The sequence below is a fragment of the Chrysemys picta genome, chromosome 5, assembly GCF_011386835.1.
Source record: "Chrysemys picta bellii isolate R12L10 chromosome 5, ASM1138683v2, whole genome shotgun sequence".
NCBI lineage: Eukaryota > Metazoa > Chordata > Testudines > Emydidae > Chrysemys > Chrysemys picta.
Genome location: NC_088795.1, coordinates 94,719,361 through 94,740,010, shown reverse-complemented (window position 1 = coordinate 94,740,010; position 20,650 = coordinate 94,719,361). Strand labels below are relative to the sequence as shown.

At 41.3% G+C, this 20,650-nt stretch overlaps 1 protein-coding gene across 12 annotated transcripts in view; it reads left to right on the top strand.

The window, feature by feature from the left end:
- ATP10D (ATPase phospholipid transporting 10D (putative)) overlaps nt 1-20,650 on the top strand; it is a 120,142-nt gene that overhangs the window by 30,445 nt on the left and 69,047 nt on the right. The window contains exon 2 of one of the 12 annotated variants that reach the window (XM_042850340.2): nt 18,049-18,125. The exons of 10 other annotated variants lie outside the window; for them this stretch is intronic. The gene's annotated coding sequence lies outside the window, so the exon portion shown is untranslated. Of the gene's footprint in view, nt 1-8,186; nt 8,310-18,048; nt 18,126-20,650 lie in introns of those variants that run through there. One more of the 12 variants, XM_042850338.2, reaches the window with a different exon arrangement.

Here is a 20,650-nt window from a genome sequence, read left to right as displayed (position 1 = left end):
TAGCCTGAGCCCTCAAGTCTGAGTCAGCTGACATGGGCCAGCTGCACGGGTTTAATTGTAGTGTAGACGTACCATATGTGGCCTGTCCAGATAGTTTTCCAGAGAGGTGGGCTCACTGACATAGTTCTCCCTTTCGTGCTGTTCAGGGTGCATTGTGAGTCAGGCTTGGACGTACGTATCTATTGTTCCCACTCTGCCTTTAGGGTATTTTGTGTGTGAATTCCTGTTACTTGATTTCTTAAAATTGTTTTTATCAATATAATTCCCTTGTGACTTTCCCTAAAAGTTGCTACAATAAAATTCTAGCATTATCTGGATAAAGAACTCTGGTATAACAGTGACTTAAAAATGCTCAATACATGTCCTTTTTTAGCAAAGAAACACTATGTATCTTAAGTTTCAAGAGCACAGTAAGCAAGCCACAAGAGATAGTGAGTAGGTTGCTGTCAGCGTTTGGGACATCTTGAAGTTTGAGGAATATTTTCTCTTCTATTTCCCTTTTCTCAACAACCATTCTGAAAATACTTTTTCTGTTGCTTATTACTGAAGACACAACTCTTCAACTTTTAGAGACACCTGATTTTAATCTTACATGACTAGAAAATTTGCATGCAGTATATTTGTTTTGCAAGTGTGAATAGATTATAAAATTCAGATCAATGAGCTGTGGAAGTTTTTTCAAGCATCTCGTGAAAGAACATCTCCCCTTGTGCTTTTCCCTCTGGCCTCCGACTGCCAAAACATCCCCATCAGATATGTTTGATGTTTATTGGAAAATAAATGCTGTTGCCCATAACAAAAATGAATTTCTCAAAATTTTAAGTCACAATCTAAAGAGTGTTGGCAGATACCCAACCCTAGCTGTGCTCAGAGCTGAAGAACACATCACAATTACCGATTTAGTCCTACGCAAGAGCATTATACATTGCAACAGCTCATTGCTACAGATTTGTCATTTTCCTGTGGCTCATGGGAAAGAACCATTGCTTCATACAGAAGTGCAGTAATGACCCTGTGCGACTCATGCTAAAGATGGCTGCAGAATAGTGGTAGCTTGACAGAGACTAAGGGCTTGTCTATATTGGCAACTTTCTCGCTCAGGGGTTTCCCTCTTAGAAGTTTGAAACTGTCTCTATAGTCAGTATTTCTCCCTTTATTGTATGCATGCAATGGCTTGTTGTTGCAGAATTCCTTTTGAGAACTGGGCCTTGGTGTGATTTAATCCAGGCCTATCAGGACTTGAAGTGGATAGTGACTGATCTATGTGAAATGAAATGAGTTGATTGTCTAGTTGAAGTTTTAAGTGGGGAGGTGTCCACATAACAAAAAAACACTATCCCAGTTGGCACTAATTCACACCCTTACTGGCAGCCTTCCTAGATAAATTTAGGATTGAATGGATATGGAAATTGACTGTTTCATTTTCAGGTTAGGGATGACTAACTTTGTGAAGCAGCAATACTGTAGTGTTACTGTTTTGTAGATTTTTCTACAGGAGAGTTTTATTTTTGTTATTTCCTGGGAGTTCTGAGCATGGACACTTAGATTAAGATGATGTCACTAATATTTTATTTTATTCTCCTTTTGTATTCAAATTAACAAGGATATGTATTGCTTTTTGGTTTCTCTCTGTTTCCACATGCCTTATGGGATATATATATCTAAAGGGACATAGATGTGCTTCCTTTTTAGCTGGGGAAATAACTATAAGGTTAACATACTACTGTTGCACGTGGAAGTGCCTGTCTAACTTCCAAAGTATTTGTGTTCAAAAATATTAGTGAAAATTAGGAATTTGGAGAGAGATAGCAACAAATATTTTCCAGATACCTTGTTACCATATTAATTATGCAGTTGGTCATGCTTAATTAAAAGCTGCTGGAAAATCAAACTTCTGTTTCACTTCTCCCTTCACACAGGATTCTGGTTACATCTGGTCTTCCTTCAGGAAACGTATTTAATAAGTTGTCAGAAACAAGTTGACCTCAAATATAAGAAAAACAATAAGACAAGGAAGATGAGCAATGCATTGTACTGTATTTCAGAACTTAGCTCAAAGAGCATCATGCAATGCTTTAAAATTGATGCATGCCTAATAGAACAGTTCAAATATTATTAGAAATACACTGCTTTAGGCACTTGCAGCAGGACATTGAACTTTTTATCTCATAATTTTTATATTTTCTCTTTTAGTTGCTTATTTAACAAGTGCAATTGCACATCCATAGCATTCCTTGTACTAAGGAGTATACATTATGGTGTGGGGAAAAATAATTTCATGCCAATTGCTTCTAAAATATAAACACTGGCTGAAATCCCAGCCCCCACTTGGATTAAGCTAATTAGGCCACTCTTATTCCACAAAAACAGTATCCTGCATAGTGAGTTAATTATCTATTCCATGTGCAGACAAGCCCCATGTTTTCATTAGATACCGCAGCAGGATCAGGACGTTACAATATAAATGGTAGAATAAAAAGATGGTGCCTGCCTGGAAGACTTTACAGTCTAAGACAAGAGATAACAAATGGCTACAGACAGACAAGTGGGGGAGTATGAGAAAACAGAGATAGTATTGATCCCGTAGGCAGTGGTCTCAGCACACCAGCAGCCTAACCTTTGTCAAGTTGCTGTTGTCATCACAGCAAAGGAGAGTTTTCAGGAGGGATTTAAAGGAGGATAATTACATAGCTTTGTGGCTGTTTTCGGGGAGCGCTTCCCAAGTGTGAGGGGTGGTATGAGGAAATGCCCAAAGATGCTTATTGAAAATTTACTAAGTGGAGGATGGAGGCTGACATCAAGGGCTGATCAGAGGCAAGAGTTGAATGACAAATGATAGATATGGTGAGGATATGCTGCGAAGGGCTTTGAAAGTGAAGACAAGTTTGATGTGATAAAGAATGGGGAGCCAATGGAGGGATGCAAAGAGAGAGATGACATGGTCAAAGTGATGGCTGAGGACAGCGGCTCTCAAGCTTTCTAGACTATTGTATCTCTTTCAGGAGTCAGATATGTCTTGTGTATCCCACAAGTTACACCTTACTAAAAATGATTTGGTTACAAAATCAGACAAAAATACAATAGTGTCACAGCACACTATTGTTGAAAAATTCCTAACTTTCTCATTTTTACCATATAATTATAAAATAATTGCATTTCAGTGTATAGTATATAGAGCAGTATAAACTAGTCCAGGGGTAGGCAACCTATGGCACGTGTGCCGAAGGCGGCACGCGAGCTGACTTTCAGTGGCACTCACACTGCCCGGGTCCTGGCCACCGGTCCAGGGGGCTCTGCATTTTAATTTAATTTTAAATGAAGCTTCTTAAACATTTAAAAAACCTTATTTACTTTACATATAACAATAGTTTAGTTATATATTATAGACTTATAGAAAGAGACCTTCTAAAACGTTAAAATGTATTACTGGCACGTGAAACCTTAAACTAGCGTGAATAAATGAAGACTCGGCACACCACTTCTGAAAGGTTGCCGACCCCTGAACTAGTTATCGTCTGTATGAAATTTTAGTTTGTACTGACTTTGCTAGTGCTTTTTACTAGCCCATTGTAAAACTGGGCAAATATCTAGATGAGTTGAGATTCCCTGGAAAACCTTTGCTTCCCCTTCCCCCCAGGGGGTATGTGTACCCCTGGTTGAGAACCATTGGCCTAGAAAGGTGATCCAGCAGCATTCTGAATGGATGAGAGCTGAGCAAGATTGCATTTGTCAAGGCCAGAGGAAAAGCTGTAGCAATAATCAAGATGATAACTGGGATGAGTGATTTAGCTGTGTGGATGGATAGGAAAGGCTGTATCTAAGAGATGTTGTGTGGAAAGATTCAGGAAGATTTAGCCTGGTTGTGAGGCTCTATAGTGAACTCTGAGTTGAAGATCATGTCCCAGTTAGAGGCCTGCCTGCTAGGCAGGTTGATGGTGTTGCCTGCAGTGATTGAGAGGAGGTAACAGTGAGAGGTGTGTGTGTGTGTGTGTGTGTGAGAGAGAGAGATTAATCTAGTTAGTCGAAAAGAACTGCCAAGGTCCAAGTGATGTTTTAACAGAATACTTGGCAATAATTTCATGCATCATGAAAGTTAAGTGGCTTGCCCTCTAGCTAGTTATTCACCATACTCCTTCACTGGAAAGATTTTTTTTGTCAGCATTTTTCCTTTATCTTTTTCCAGCAGTTTGGACCTGCTCCTGCAAAGTAATGAATGCCCTAAATTTCTGTTGACGTCATTGGGCATTAAGGGTGTAAGAGACATTCAGTACTTGTGTTATTGGGCCCATAATAATTGGAATATTATCCCACCAAATGCAAACTTCCTCTTTTTTTTGCTACTTGGAACTTGGCTGAGAAACAACTGATGCTCCTGCTTTTTCATACCTTTTACAACGAGGCTGTCTTATTGCACATTATCTTTCATGAGGATGTCCTTAAGATAGATGGGGAAACACTGTTCTCTTTATGGATGTTATTAATAGAATTTGCTATTCTCGATCTGGGACCCAGATAAGGAAACCTGGATTGTGCCTCCCTTGCTGCTTTTTGTCTATTTCATCAGAATTCAGAAGACTTGCTTGGTGTAGAACAGGACATCATTAAGAGCCTGATCCTGAATTCCTTATGCAACACCATATCTCACTGAATTTAGTAAGTGTGTGGGGTTGGCAGCAAATGGGCACTCAACAAATCGAATCCTACATTATGAAGAGTTTAGGAATGAAAGACTCATCGAGTGCAATGTTAGGAGTTCCATTATTGCCAGCACCTAGAACAGGGGTGGGCAAACTATGGCCCATCGGCCGGATCCGGCCCTTCAGGGCTTTGGATCCGGCCTGCGGGACTGCCCCCCATGGCACCGCGGGCCCCATTTCACTCTTCAGAAGCGACCGGCACTATGGCCCCGGGCTGGGGGGCAGAGGACTGTGTGTGTTGCTCTTGCCTTCAGGCACCGCCCCCCACAGCTCCCATTGGTCAGTAACAGGGAACCTCAGCCAATGGGAGCTTTGGGGGAGGTACCTGGAGGTGCAGCAAGGGCAGCACACATGGAGCCCTCTGCCTCTCCACCTCCAGGGACTGCAGCGCTTCCTGGAGCGGTGCGGGGCCGGGGACAGGGCGGGCAGGCAGGCAGGGAGCGTGCTATGGCCCCGGTGTGTGCCGCTGCCACCCCGGAGCTCCAAGCCCTCCTGCACCTTGCACCCCTCCTGCACCCCAACCCCCTTCCCTGAGCCTCCACATACACGCTGCACCCCTCCTCTGCTCCAATCCCTTGCCCTGAGCTCCTTCCTGCACACCGCACCCCCTCTCGCAGCCCAACCCTCTGCCCCGGCCCTGCATACAATTTCCCCACCCAGATGTGGCCCTTGGCCCAAAAAGTTTGCCCACCCCTGACCTAGAACATGAATATTTTACTATTTGATCTAATTCTGTCTAGATGGTTCCTTGCAGCAATTGCTGCCTGTTGTGGATGTTTATTGGTATATCCAGACTGCTTTTGGTGCTCCTTTTCTTCATCTGCACTCTCTCTTTCACCTTCTCAGCACTTGTAGAATTTATTCTATGACAGTCAATCTTTGAGTTCAGAAAGCTTCACTGCTATCACTTTATTAAGGAAATTTTAACAGGTTTACAAATTCTAGCCATGTAAAAATCAGAGACAGTATAATAATTGTTACAACAGTTAGCCTTTCTTTAGAGAAACATTATACCGGAATATAAACATTGGATCTCTCTATTTAACAGTGTTCCATGTTACTGAGTGAACATCTTTACACTAGTTGTTTCTCGTGATTTTATTAAATTGACTGAAATCTCTGATTATACATATTTAACAATCCAGGCATATCCAAAAAAGTAGTTAAAAAAGGGACAGGTATGCGCCTTTTTTTTTGCAGGTGAATATACTTTGACTGCTGAATAAATGATAATCAAATATCCAAGTATCTGTCCTATGTCTGTTTTGTGGGTATGTAATTGGTGCATTAATTTTTCCATAACAACCACCTCCCATATTGTTTGAACCAGTCCTCTAGAGTTGACCTATTTTTCTTTTTCCAGTGGGAGGCACCTACTAGCTGATGAGAGATTAATTCTTTTCCTTTTGTATCACTTCTAGTTTTGCCTCTGGACTGGGAACAGTGTTTCTTTTGGCAAGTAATGTTTCTGAAGCTGTTTTAATTTCAGAGCTCTTGGCATTCTAAAGAGTAGAAGGTGTGGAAAGGTTGTGGGAGGGGACAACCATAAGAAAAAGGGCATGAGGTGAGACAAAAGTCTCTGATTTATTTTTTTGATTTGTCCTTTGAATATTCATATGTTGAGCTTGAGGATGCTTTAATATTGATATAGCTAAAGCGGCAAAACTTTTTAGTATAGATAAGCTTTTAGTGACATTTCTTTAGCTTAATCTACCCCTCTCTCCACGCTCTACCCAATACCTTTCTTTGTAATCACTGTGGACATCACCACCCTCTTACCTGTCACTCAGGCCCATTAAAATCTTGAGGTCACTGTTGGCACCAGGGGGCTACTACTCCTGAATGGATCTTTAATGGCTCCCAGCGGAGCAGATTACTGTCATACCAGTGAAAAAGGTCCACAGTACTTGCATACACTGCAGTTTATTTGAGAAGGAATTACACAAGTGGTAAAGGGTGACAATAAGGACATAACTCCTATGTTAGACGTTAAAGAATTATATATTAAGAGCTATACATTCCTCTTAGCAAGCCTCTCTTTCATAAACATACACAAACAGGCCCTGAGCTAGCCTCACACAGTTCCTGCTTGACAAACAGAGATAGTGGTTACCAAATTCTATGGACGGCTTCTTCTCTCCAAGTCTGGTCTCCTCAGCCCTCTGGTCTGTCTCAGATTCCTTGGCTACCTGGAAACCCCTCTGGCTCACAGTCCTACTTGAGCCCAAGGAGCAGAGTTTTGGCTACTCTGTCTAGCAGCATCACTTCTTTAAGCGTAATTAAGGAATCCCCCCAACAGTAATTTAATCTGCTTGATTTTTATACTCCTTTTCCTCAAAGGAGTCACATGTTTTAAAAGCATGCCCAGTGCGCGTGTTGCTACTAATTTTTACCTAATTAATATCTTAGGAGGAGACTGCAGAGTGGTGCCAACTGAACATTACCCCACATTCACGCCCTTATCAATCATTCACTTCAGCCCCCTATGTGATGTCCTTCAACAGGGTCGAGATGCCGGGTCAGCCCATGCTCCACTCAGGGTGTTCTACACGTGTTGTTTGCTTTCAAGTGGACATATTTGCTGACCCAAAGATCAGTATTGATCATACACGCAGCATGGAGCCAGTCAGTTTCCCCTCTGCAATCTGCCTGATGCTAAGAGAAGGATTCTGCTCCCAGAATCCTCTTTCACAGTTCAGTCATGTCAAGCCATGTTCTCATCATTCATTGAGTACGGCCACACCAATTCAGCACCATCCCAACAGTCACTAACCAAGTCCACTTTTAATTTTTTTGCTTTAATTCTTTTCCATGAGTCAAAAAGCTGATATTTAAACACTTAAGGTAGGAGACGGGCACACATCTCTGCTCCGTCTCATCGTAAACTATGCCCCTCATAAAAACATTTATTTATATTCATATTGTTACCCAGGATTTTCAGAACCTAAGCAATTCTCTCCCAACTGTTTCTCTCCAGGTGGTGTCAGGAATAAACCAATGGGGACACAGTTCTTCTGATATATGATTGATACAAACCAGAATGCTTTTACCTAAAACTACTTTTTTATTGGGTCTCAAGTACATGCATACACTTACACCCTATAGTAGTAGATTCAGAACATCGTATACTTTTATATTTACTAAAGATAAGATGGTTTTGAGGAATCAGCAGCCAGTCTTCCAGGGGCCCTCCTTCTGTCTCACTGCTGGGGAACTTAAGTGTCAGATCCTTGCCCAAAGAAAAGCTTCCTTGGACTGCCCCAAATCACACTTTCTAACTTTTTATAAAGCACGTAACTCATAATAGCCCCTAATAGGCTAACAATTTCCCTAACAGCCAATAACAATTTATTATTCTCCTTATCAGCAAAACATTTTAAATCATAACACTAAAACTTGCATGTCAGAGGCACCTAAAACCTAAGTCATCTGTCCAAACATTCATTGTTTTCATGGAACATTAACTCCCTGTCCTAACCTCCCATTCTGATTAACAGAGGTGCAAACATGCAGCTGCACGGCCTTGCCTCTCAGGGTCTAAGATTATTTCTATCCATATGATGATCAGGTTTCAGCTGGCAGTGGTTGAACATACAAAATGGCTGACTGTAGGTACGTGCAGGAATATGAAATTCGGGGGCTACAATATAAGTTTCCACCCTCTTTTTTTAATATCACTAATGTTAGACCTAACTAACGGGCAGTCTCTCTTTAAATATAACCATAACTAAAAACTAACTGTATTTAAAAACAGTTGTATACTATTGGTGGAGCGTATAGCAATACCTATATTAAGATTACACCCACATACTTTAGAATGAAAGGGTTAGTTAGCCTTTTGACTGAAATTTGGTAGGCCTGCTGTAAGTCAGGTAGCAATTTTTTTTTTCTTAAAATTTCACCAAAAATGGTTGAGCCATTTTTAAGCATGCAGAAGGTGGGGGAGGAATGCAGTTTTTCTGCTAACAAAAATGTGTACTGTGTTGGTTTTTTTTTTTTTTTTTTAACAGCTTGTCATACCTCAGCTGGAGGTGACAGGTAAAATTGTTAGGGATGTAAACTGCCTAGGTGGGTCTTCTGGTGGTCCAATGAAAATCAATTTTGATTTGGTTTATTTATGAGCTTCATTCAATTGGACAGCTGTGCCCATGAGAGACCCTACTGACTTCAGTTAGGGCTACATCTAAGTGTGATGGCTGGTCTTCCCTCATGGATCTTATAGTAGGAGTGGAGCTTTGGCCCACAGTAAGGATTAGTGCATAAGACATGTTTGCAAGGACTTGGTTTAGAAGTCAAAGTTATCTACTAATAGTTTTATTTGAATTAGGTTATGCTGGCAGATTATATAATGTGCATTTAAAGAAAAAAAAGTATATTGAATAGCTTAAAGCCCAAAGAAAAATGTGTCTGGTTTTGCAAACATGTTTACAGGAAGGCTGCAATTCTGCAAACACAGCAGGTGCATAACTTTTCAGTGAGACTGATCAACATAAGTAAAAAAAATTTTCACTTTCTTCAGTGTTAGAAGGATCAGGGTCTGAGAGAGTAGCCAGAAGCGCTTGGTTACAAGGACTACAGAAAACACAGCATTTAAAAAGGAACTTTTTTCCTAACTGCAAGATAAGAGAACCTAACTTCAACAACAACAACATTTTATAGTACTGGTATCATTGGTCTACAATTTTTGAGAAGATGTCTGCTTCAGAGTTAAAATGTGCTATTTATTATGTATTTTGATGTGCTGAATTCAAATATGACAATTAAAACAACTGATTGGCTACTGTTTCTAAGATATTTAAGTTTTTACATTTTATGTCTATGTATATTGTGTAGATAGAGTTTTAATCATAAATTGTAAACCTAGGTCTTTTCATGTGTTTATGGTTGCTTTACATGACAATATTTCACCTGTCCTGTTTATGTAACACTTTAAAAATCAGCAAAAGGGTTATATAAATAACATTTATTATGAAACAAAAGGCAAAAAACTATTATGTTCATAGCTTAGTCCTATTCAGTGTCTACTCAGCGCTTCTTGGCTTGTCTCTTGTATTCATTAAATGGAGCATCTCTTGTCACTGTCCAGCAATAGTCTGCAAGCATTGATGGGCTCCATTTGCCCTAATAGCGTTTCTCCATTGTTGCAATGTCCTGGTGAAATCGCTCACCGTGCTCGTTGCTCACTGCTCCGCAGTTTGGTGGAAAAAAAATCTAGATGAGTGCAAAAAATTTATCTTTAGTGACATGTTGCAACCAAGGCTTTTGTATGCCTTGAGGAGGTTTTCCACCAACAACCTGTAGTTGTCTGCCTTGTTGTTTCCGAGAAAATTTATTGCCGCTAACTGGAAGGCTTTCCATGCCGTCTTTTCCTTGCCGCGCAGTGCATGGTCAAATGCATCATCTCGGAGAAGTTCACGAATCTGAGCACCAACAAAGACACCTTCCTTTATCTTAGCTTCACTTAACCTTGGAAATTTTCCACGGAGGTACTTGAAAGCTGCTTGTGTTTCGTCAATGGCCTTGACAAAGTTCTTCATCAGACCCAGCTTGATGTGTAAGGGTGGTAACAAAATCTTCCGTGATTCAACAAGTGGTGGTTGCTGAACACTTTTCCTCCCAGGCTCCAATGACTGTCGGAGTGGCCAATCTTTCTTGATGTAGTGGGAATCTCTTGCACGGCTATCCCATTCGCAGAGAAAACAGCAGTACTTTGTTTAGTATCCAGTCTGCAGACCAAGCAAGAGAGCAACAACCTTCAGATCGCCGCAAAGCTGCCACTGATGTTGGTCATAGTTTATGCACCTCAAAAGTTGTTCCATGTTGTCATAGTTTTCCTTCATATGGACTGCATGACCAACTGGAATTGATGGCAAAACATTGCCATTATGCAGTAAAACAGCTTTAAGACTCGTCTTGGATGAATCAATGAACAGTCTCCACTCATCTGGATCGTGAACGATGTTGAGGGCTGCCATCACACCATCGATGTTGTTGCAGGCTACAAGATCACCTTCCATGAAGAAGAATGGGACAAGATCCTTTTGACGGTCACGGAACATGGAAACCCTAACGTCACCTGCCAGGAGATTCCACTGCTGTAGTCTGGAACCCAACAGCTCTGCCTTACTCTTGGGTAGTTCCAAATCCCTGACAAGGTCATTCAGTTCACCTTGTGTTATGAGGTGTGGTTCAGAGGAGGAGGATGGGAGAAAATGTGGGTCCTGTGACATTGATGGTTCAGGACCAGAAGTTTCATCCTCTTCCTCTTCCTTGTCTGACTCAAGTGAGAGTGATTCTGGTGCATCAGGAACCGGCAGTCCTCCTCCGTGGGGTACTGGGGCGTATAGCTGATGGAATGTTTGGATAATGCACAGTCCACTTTTTCTTCTTTGACACACCTTTCCCAACTGGAGGCACCATGCAGAAGTAACAATTGCTAGTATGATCTGTTGGCTCTCTCCAGATCATTGGCACTGCAAAAGACATAATTTCCTTTTCCTGTTCAACCACTGGCGAAGATTTGTTGCACAAGTGTTGCAGCATACGTGTGGGGCCCACCTCTTGCCCTGATCTCCAATTTTGCAGCCAAAATAAAGGTGATAGGCTTTCTTAACCATAGTGGTTATACTGCGCTTTTGTGATTCAAGTCACTTCACCACAAACATAGCAGAAGTTATCTGCACTGTTCACACAAGTACGAGGCATCTCTGCTCACTTTGGCTAAACAGAAATGTGTCCCTTTGCAAAATCAAACACTGACAAATAAGAGAGCACGACACTGTATGATTTCTAGAGCTGATATACGGCAATTTGTTCAGCAGAGTGATGTATGCTTCGTTATGATTGCATCATCCATGACTTCTAGGAATAATCTGATGCAATTCATATCATGTATGACACAATACCAGCTTCAGATTGCATCATTCATTATTTTGCCTAAAAAGCAAGTACTGTCCAAACCCAATCATAGATTTATTCCTAGATCCAGTCAAAGATGTATTTTAGTCATTTCTGGTTTAAATTGAGATCCCTTCCCTTTATAACTCACTTATCCTCCGCCATTCCCAAGTCAAGGGTCGTATATACTGACCCAATAGCATATCTTGAAAACTAGAGCCAATCAACAATTTTAAGCATCATTTTTGTTCTCAGTGACCCAGAATTAGTAAAGTTTGACTACATTTATTTCAGAAGCATTTTGGCTGTAGAGCAGTGTATTTTAAGGCCCCCCCCCTCAAAAAAACCCCAACCACTCCCAAGCAATGCTTCCATCATATTTTGCATGTGTTATAATAGTGCCATGGAAAAGATGCAGAGAACAGGAATACTAAACTTTTGCAGCAAAATTCTAACCATGCCAAATTGTGGTTAATTTCAGAAGAAGTACATTAGATAATGAGTTATAGACATTATAGAAGAGGTAAGATGAGACATAAGAATAGAGGAAATATAAAGATAAATAGGTAACGCTGGTCTGAAAGCCCAATGAAAAATATTGCTCAAACTAACTTACATGCTGCTTATAATTCAATTATTATCGCCTAGTAGTTGTTTGAAGTAATTCAAATCCTTTGTGTTTAGCAAGAGGATCTTTCTAATCTGTAAATAAATTAATCATCCAAATCAATTTGATTCATGTATGGGGAAAAAAATATCCTGCAAAGTTGGTATTAAAACCATTTTAGAAACAGAATGTGCTTAGTTTGCATTATTGCAACAAAAAGCAAGTGCTGCAGAGTCTTAGTCTGCATTTCACTAAAATCTTGCAATTAAATACCTTTTGCAGTGGTTGAAACTACAAATCCCCAAAATTGCTCGCTATGTATCTGTTCATCCAGAGTCCATTGAAATGATGGGGAGTCTGCCCATTGACTTCAGTGATCTTTGGATCAGGCGCCATATCGGTTATTTGCCTCCATAAAGGTTTAATCTATACACATGAGAATAATCTGATTCCCTTGCATCTTTAAATCCCAGCTCTATTTTTCAATCCATGGTTCAGATTTTCAGGTCCGACAGGGAAGGGGAGGGAGGAGGGAAAGGAGGCCTAAAGCTGTCTTTTTCACCACCAGACTGGCACAACTTCTACACTAAGGGGAGCTGAGAGGGGTAACATAGAGCCTGCTATATTGGGTGGTTAAGGATTCTCTCATGCCTGAACAATCTCTCCATCTGTCTTGTTAGGCCCGCTTTCTGGCCCATTTATGTTGTTGGAGCTGCACAAAGGGGCCTAAGAATTTTGCCATGTGTATGGGAGAGAAGTTGTTAATTTTGCTGTTGATCATTAGTAATGAGGTAATTTATTTTCAAGTGTTTAGCTCAGTTAAGATTACTTTGAGGTGAGATTAATAATTTCTTTGAGTATTTAACTGAAAATATTGTACTGAGATCACTTTTTCTGTTGAATTAAAAAAAAAACGTTATTTGCACAACAATATTTGATCCTGTGTGAGGCTATGATTTAGGAAATGACTAAGTCAGTAGAGAACCCTGTAAAGGTATGTTAATGTTATTAGAGAAATCTACATTTTTATTACATGTCCACCTGGAATAATCAGGAAGGTTTTATATTTTCTAGAACTGTAAAAACATCAGTAAGTTGTCATTTTGAGATAAATGCCCTTTATGAGGGATGATTGACTTGGTAGCTGAAAGATGCATTGTCAAATCACAAACGGTGAATGTTGCAAAGCAGTGATAGAATAATTAATGCCTCACTCATTTTATTTAAGAGAAGGCTTAATATTTTAATTAGCACTGTTCAAAAATTGGGGAATTTATTTTGCAAAATAATTTTTTTTGCAAGTTTTGAAAAGGAACAATTTTTCAGAATTTTTTTCATGAAAATATTTATTTTTGAAAATTATTTTGCGGTGTTTAGTTTTTGCACACATACCCCGTTATCACCCTGTTTTTCCACTGAAAAAAGGAGGGAGGGGAAGAACGAGGAGGAAAAAGAAAAATAATAATATACTGAAAAATGACTACGTTGTTTGTTTTCTTTAGTATTGTTGAAAAATAGAAAATGGGAAAAAAATACCCAATTTTTTTCACAAAGACTCTCTCCATTTAAAAAATGATTTTGGGAAAAATATTTAAAAATTTTCAATTGCCTTTAATTTTAACATGAGTGTTTGTCAGCCTATACCTGATATTAACTTTACAAGAGGAAGGGAGAGGGTGGGTGATTGATTAATTTATTTTATACTGTCTAAAGAGAGAGAGGTAAACACTATAAAACATCCCTTTGTGCAAGTGTAACCTCGGATAAATTAATCTATATAGGAGCTATAACTTCACAATGTAAGGGCTAGCTATTGGATGCTTCATAATAAATGGTTGGCAGTGGTGTTGTAGCCATGTTTGTCCCAGAATATTAGAGAGACAAGATGGGTAAGGGTAATATCTTTTATTGGATCAACTTTCCAGTTTACTTGAAGAAGAGCTCTGTGTAAGCTCAAAAGCTTGTCTCTGTCACCCACGCAAGTGGATCCAATAAAAGATAATGCCTTATCCACCTGGTCTCTCATAAGAAGTTAGCTTTCTAGGTTTGATCTTGTTGAATGTGCAAAGTTAATCATGTTCGTATCGGATTAATATTTGGACAGATGACCTACTGCGCTGTATTACGAACTACTTGCATCCTTGTAGGAATAGTAGCAGATAGCAAAGGTGTGTGATAGTATGATCTCTTATGCAAAGCTCTTGGATGAAACAGTTGGGGTACTTTGATACTGCAGTTAGACACCAGCTGACTTGGGCCACAGGTCTCAGGTTAAGGGACTGTTTAATTGTAGTGTAGATGTTTGAGCTTGGGCTGGAGCCCGGGCTCTAGAACCTTGTGACTAAACAGCTCTTTAGCCCGAGCACTGCAGCCCAAGTAAGCTGGTACAGACCAGCCATGGATGTCTAATTGCAGACAAGCAATCCAGAAAGCACTTGCATATTTTGTGCAGCTGCAGGACTTATACTTCCCTCCCCTGCCTTATTTCATATTCAGGAATGTTTTGCACCTTGAGGGAGGGTTGGGTTAGGCATTTTTCCTGAGGTGTTCTGAAGAGCAAGGGTTCCTTATCAGCTGGAATGGAGGAGTTGGCTTGGGAAAGGCTTGTCATTTTTTTCCTTTCCCTCTCTCTCTCTCCTTATTTAGTTAGTTAGTTTTTAATTAAGGAAATTGTTCCCTGGAAATATTTTTGTGAAGGTGAAGTGAAGAATGAGTATTTACATACAAAATAGTCAGGACAGTCCCAACTAATTTCTGCATTCCCAAGTATATTTGATTTGTTCAGGAATAAAAGTGTGGGAGAAAATCAAATAGGTGGTGAGCCCATAGGGGAGGCTTTTGAACAGTGGTGAGGGGAAGGAAGAGCAAGCCAGAGCAGAGAGGAGCGGCTCGAAAGAGGGGTGGCATCACCATTGGTTGGAGAAGGAGGAGGAAGAGATAAGGAGGTAGCCGTGGGCACAATAGGGAGGAGCAGGAGTCATGAGCTTGGCTAGATAGGTAAAGTTACAGATGGGAGCAAACTGAGAGTTTGAGATTTATCTATAGCAAGTGATGGTTGGTGGAGGAGGAGGAGGATGTGGGTAGTGATTAGTTGGAGATATGACTAAGCATAGGGGGACTAAGCAAAAAATCAGAGCAGTAGCAAAGTGGCTGCAGTGGGCATGGGAACAGGTGAAGGACAGGTGCTTCAGGAGAGCTGAGAGGAGAATAGGAGCTGCAACTTGAGAGGAGTGAGAGACCAAGGACTTTTCACTTTAATCTCACAGCTGTGCCCAACTTGCCAGGAAATTGACATGAAGATTGCAATGAGGTTTCCACGCTAAGCTGACCTCTTTCACTTTTTGCCCAGGCTTTGAAATGGGCTCTTTCATTTCCGCATTGCACAGTGTAAATGCAGGAATAAAATAAATAATGCACTTGAGATTAGAGAAAAAAGACCCACTCCAGTTTCCATAAGATCACACATTGAAAAATACAGTGTATGCACTGGGACACTTGCATGGCTTTTTTGTTTGTGAGGAGACATCCTCCTTTCTGTCTAGTTGTTTCAGCCTCCCTTTCCTCCCCCTAAACTTTCACCTGCATAGTTTTCTTGGCCCTTAGATCAGAGCTGTCTGACACCGTGTTCATCAAAGTGCTGCAAAGCCTCAGAATCCTTCGAAAGTAATCATTAAACCTCGATGAGCAGCTAGACTCTTAAAACCCTTTAAATGAAAGCTTTATTGAATAGATACAGTACAAAATTATAATTGTGTTTATATTCTCGTCGCACCTGCAGGAGCAGGGCCCTGTTGTGCCATGTGCTGGACAGGAGGATGCAGTCCCTTCCCCCAGAGAGCTTACAGTCAAAGAAAAGGTTTCAAAGTAGTAGCCGTGTTAGTCTGTAAGGTGAATCAAAGGAAAGGAAATTGTCAACAGATATGTATTGGGTTTATAAATAATCTCAAGCAAGTAGCTTTATTTTCATTGTGGAACACAAAACTCTCTCATTCACCAAATCCATATTTTAGTAAATGTCTCCATTGGCTCGCTCGTCCCTAGTGATTGGGGGGTCATGGTGGGGGGGAATCATAGCATGGAACAAAGTCCACTGGAAACGACACTTTTCTCCTGTGGTATAGCCTCTTAATCAGGGGTTCTTAAACTGGCGGTTGGGCCCCTCAGGGGGTCGCGAGGTTGTTAAATGGGGGTGGTGAGCTGTCAGCCTCCACCCCAAACCCTGTTTTTCTTCCAGCACATTTATAATGGTGTTAAATTAAAATCACTTTTTTATATATTTATGGGGGTGGGGGGAAGTCACTCAGAGGCTTGCTATGTGAAAGGGGTCACAAGTACAAAAGTTTGAGAACCACTGCGTAATTGTCCTCTGAGGCAAGGGGGTTTGGATCCTGCAGAATCAATATGGTGTGTTTGATCTGAAAACCCCATAGAGAAACTGGGCTCCGTCCTCCTGGATCCTGCACCTCTCCAGCTGGTCCCCTTTCCCACAGGCAGCATTGCTTGTTTAGATCCACATCACCCAGGGTGAAATCCTGGCCCCATTGAAGTCAATGGCAAAATTCCCATTGACTTCAATAGAGAGAGGATTTAATCTTTTTGTCTACACCAGGTAGAAGGGGCTAGAAGGTGCAGAAGTTAATAGTTGCCTGGATTTCCACTAGATCAGGGGTTCTCAACGTTTTTCTTTGAGGCTCCCCCAACTTGCTATAAAAACTCTACGGCCCAACTGTGCCACAACTGTTTTTCTGCACATAAAAGCCAGGGCTGGTGTTAGGGGGTAGTAAGGAGGGCAATTCCCAGGGCCCTATACCACATAGGGGGAACTGCGAATCTAAGTTGCTCAGGCTTTGGCTTCAGACCCAGGTGGTGGGGCTCGGGGCCCCGGGCTGCGGTCCTACATGGCGGAACTTCGGCTTTCTGCCTTGGGCCCTAGCAAGTCTAGTGCCAGCCATGCTTGGTGGACCCCCTGAAACCTGCTTGCCCCCCTCCTGGGGGCCACAGACACATGGTTGAGAACCACTGCACTAGATCACAGAGGGAGCATGCCACAGAGAAGGCCACTTTCCTGCCACACTTGTTCACAAACCACCCTGATCACACACAGTTCTGGAAAGGGCTCACCACCTCCTATGTGCCCCAACCCCAGTTACATTAAAGGAGAGAAATTCAGGCCTAAGCTGTGCATTAAGTGCCTGATACTTTGCCCGTTGAAGGCTTCCGTCCACTTTAGTTGTGCAGGATCAAACTCTGTTTGTGCAGTGTCAGCATTTTGTACAAATCTAATTTTAAAAAGAAATGTCCCATCCAATAATAATGAACTGACTAAGAAATTCTTGAAATACAGGAAGTAAAGAAATGGGGGGAAAACTTTTAGCATCTGTGGTAGACAGTGTGCTAAACTGACTAAAAAAAAGGCAGTCATTTTTTGACACATCCTATGCTCTTTTTAAAAAGATCATTATGATTATATTTCCAGTCCTTTTTGTGAAAAATGAGCTTAAGTCTTCCCACTCAATCCGTTTGAATCCTAAAGCCCTCTTGCTGCACTGAATGTGTATTAGGAGAGTGATTGGTATCATTATGCAGGCCATCTGCAAATAATGCAAAGACAGGCATGCATGTGAGTCTGGCAAAAATATATAAATCTTGTCGTTGAACACCATATGGCTTCTGTATACCTAATGTGAGATCCAGAAATGAAAACTGTACATTTTGTGGATTTCCTCTTCCTTCCCTTCCCCCCACCCCTCATATACTGGTATTGCGATATCAGGATATCCTCAGCTAGCAGCAGCTTCACTGTTGATCTAGGAAACTAAATATAATACTGGCTGTCTTACGAAACAGGAAACTACAGTCTAAGAAGCAGAACCTCTAAGCATGGTGAGGAAAATAAATACCTTACTTGCCAGAATCAAGTTGAGGTGAGTGGAACAGAACTTTGCTGTCAGGTTTATCTGTTATGGCAGAGGAAACTTTTCTCAGCTGGCAAAGAAAGTGTCAGACATGAGAATGTTTATGGCCTTTTTAATTCATTGGGGAGAATTGTTTAGATAATGAAGGCTATTTGTGTGCTGTTCACAGGCTAGATTTCCAGGCATCTTTCAATGACTTTGGCAGTGCTGTGATTTATGGATTTTTATAGGGCTGGTCATGGTCAGCAGTGATTGTAGAGCCTGACCTAAAAGGAATTCCTTTTAAAATTCTGCTGCCAGATGAGCTAGCAGGCTCAGCTGGTTATGCAGCCCAAGGGACTGGAAGGATGAGTGCCTTGTTGAACTGGTGATCCTGGTCTGACCATGGAGGGAGAATCAGTAGGGCTCTGTGTTTGTCACGGAGGTCCTGGAAGTCACAGATTCTTTGTGACTTCCTGCGACCTCCATGATTTCTGCAGCGTTTGATGCGGCTGCACCCAGGAACTGGCTGAGCAGTGGTCCCAGATGCAGCTAGAGCAGGAGCGGGCCTGGGACTCCCAGCTGGTGCCTTGGGCTCCTTCCCGTGGGTCCCCTCCCCTCACGATTCAATCAGGGATATTTATGGTATAAATCATGGACAGGACATGGGCTGTGATTTTTTGTTTCTTGCTCATGATCTGTCCATGAGTTTTACTAAAAATACCCATGACTAAATCGTAGTCTTAATAATTGGTAAACGACTAGAGGAGGAATCAAACATGTCAAGTGGTGGTTGGTGGTCGGGTGGGTGGGTGGCGCCTAGGAAGAAATAACCTCCTTGGCCTCTGTTCCTGGGTTGAAAAAAGCAGGATCATGATAAGAAAGCCAGGACATTGCAGAGCAATAACACAAGTGAGAATTGAGACCTATAGCTGGTTGTAATGTATACAACTCAGAATGCAGGACCCACAATTCCGAGAGGCCTCTGTATGAGGTGCAGGAGCTCTGTCCTCACACATCCACAAATGCCACTATTCTTTCATGTTTCTCATAAGGAAAGGCCTGTTGGAAGCTGACTCTTAACAAAAATATTAAATAAGACAGGTCATTGTCATGGCTATTTAATTTTTTAAATGTAAGGGATTTGTTTTATCAAATCCAAATTTAAATGATAGGCTGTGTACATAAAGTGGCACTAGAATTCTAGAGCAGTTCTGAACTACTGGACTGCCACTCTTACTGTGAACGCTAGAGGGCCTACAGACCCATAAATCTGCAAAAGAATTAACGTAACAGTATATGTATGGGATACTGAGCGACGTAAATATAGCTGGTTGGGTTACTGCTTAAATCAAGGACTTTCTCTTGTTTAGTGGGGTTGAAGAATGCCTTAGATTATGTTACTGTAAAGGTGTTGCAGTAGATTAGACATCCTGTGCTGGCCTAGCTTTGAGTGAAGAGCATGCAATATTGTCTTATAATGGTCAATATATAACCCCGAACATCTTTCTCACTTGGATTTATCCGACTTCAGGTACCAGCTTATTTCATGCACATCTTTGGGTCCTGTATCTAGAGATCTATATGATTAATAATTTTAAATGGTACCTCTGTGTCATGCTGTCTGGTATGGCGTACAATTGAAAGTGCCAATCTCAGGTCAGACTGCCAGAAAACAGGGCAGACGCCCCAAACTGGTGGTATATTCTGTAATTAGATTTCACCAAGACAGTAACAAATGTGTGCTTTTGGATTACTATATTAGTTTTACCATGGAGCCACAGACAGGCTCTCTAGTCCCTTTTTACCACCCCAACAAACTGGACGTTGTGATGAAAGGTTATTAAAACCAAAAATCACCTCCTATTAGGTTACCCCCAGCCCCAAAGGCCTAGTCACTTACCCCAGGTCAGTGGATACTCTGGACATCACACTGAAGAGAACGCTGAAAGCTAATTTCTCTAGTAAACTAAAGGTTTATTAGCGAAGAAAAAGAAATGAGTTATTGAGAGGTTAAAGCTAGAAAAATACATTAACAGGCGAGTCAAAGCCTGTAAGTCCAGTATGATAGCAGAGACGTGGTGATCTGCTAGTTTTCCTTAAGTGTCTCTGGGTTACCCAAAATAACTTCGGGGATTGCTGTCCAGTTGCTTAGTATTCCACCCTGTCAGAATCCATCAGGCCAGAGATAATCCTAGAATTATCATAGACTATCAGGGTTGAAAGAGACCTCAGGAGGTCATCTAGTCCAACCCCCTGCTCAAAGCAGGACCAATCCCCAGACAGATTTTTGTCCCAAATCCCTAAATGGCCCTCGCAAGGACTGAACTCTCAACCCTGGGTTTAGCAGGCCAAAGCTCAAACCACTGAGCTATCCCTCCCCCCAAGGATCATTCCCTTAAACTAATATTTATAGATCCTGCTTGCAGAAGACAATCTGAACACTGTCTTCACCTACTTGAGTTTTGATGAGTAGCAATTGCAGATTGAGCTGTGGATTTCCATTGTTGAATACAATGACCCTTGCTTTGAAGTTAGCATTCTTTTTCCTGGCA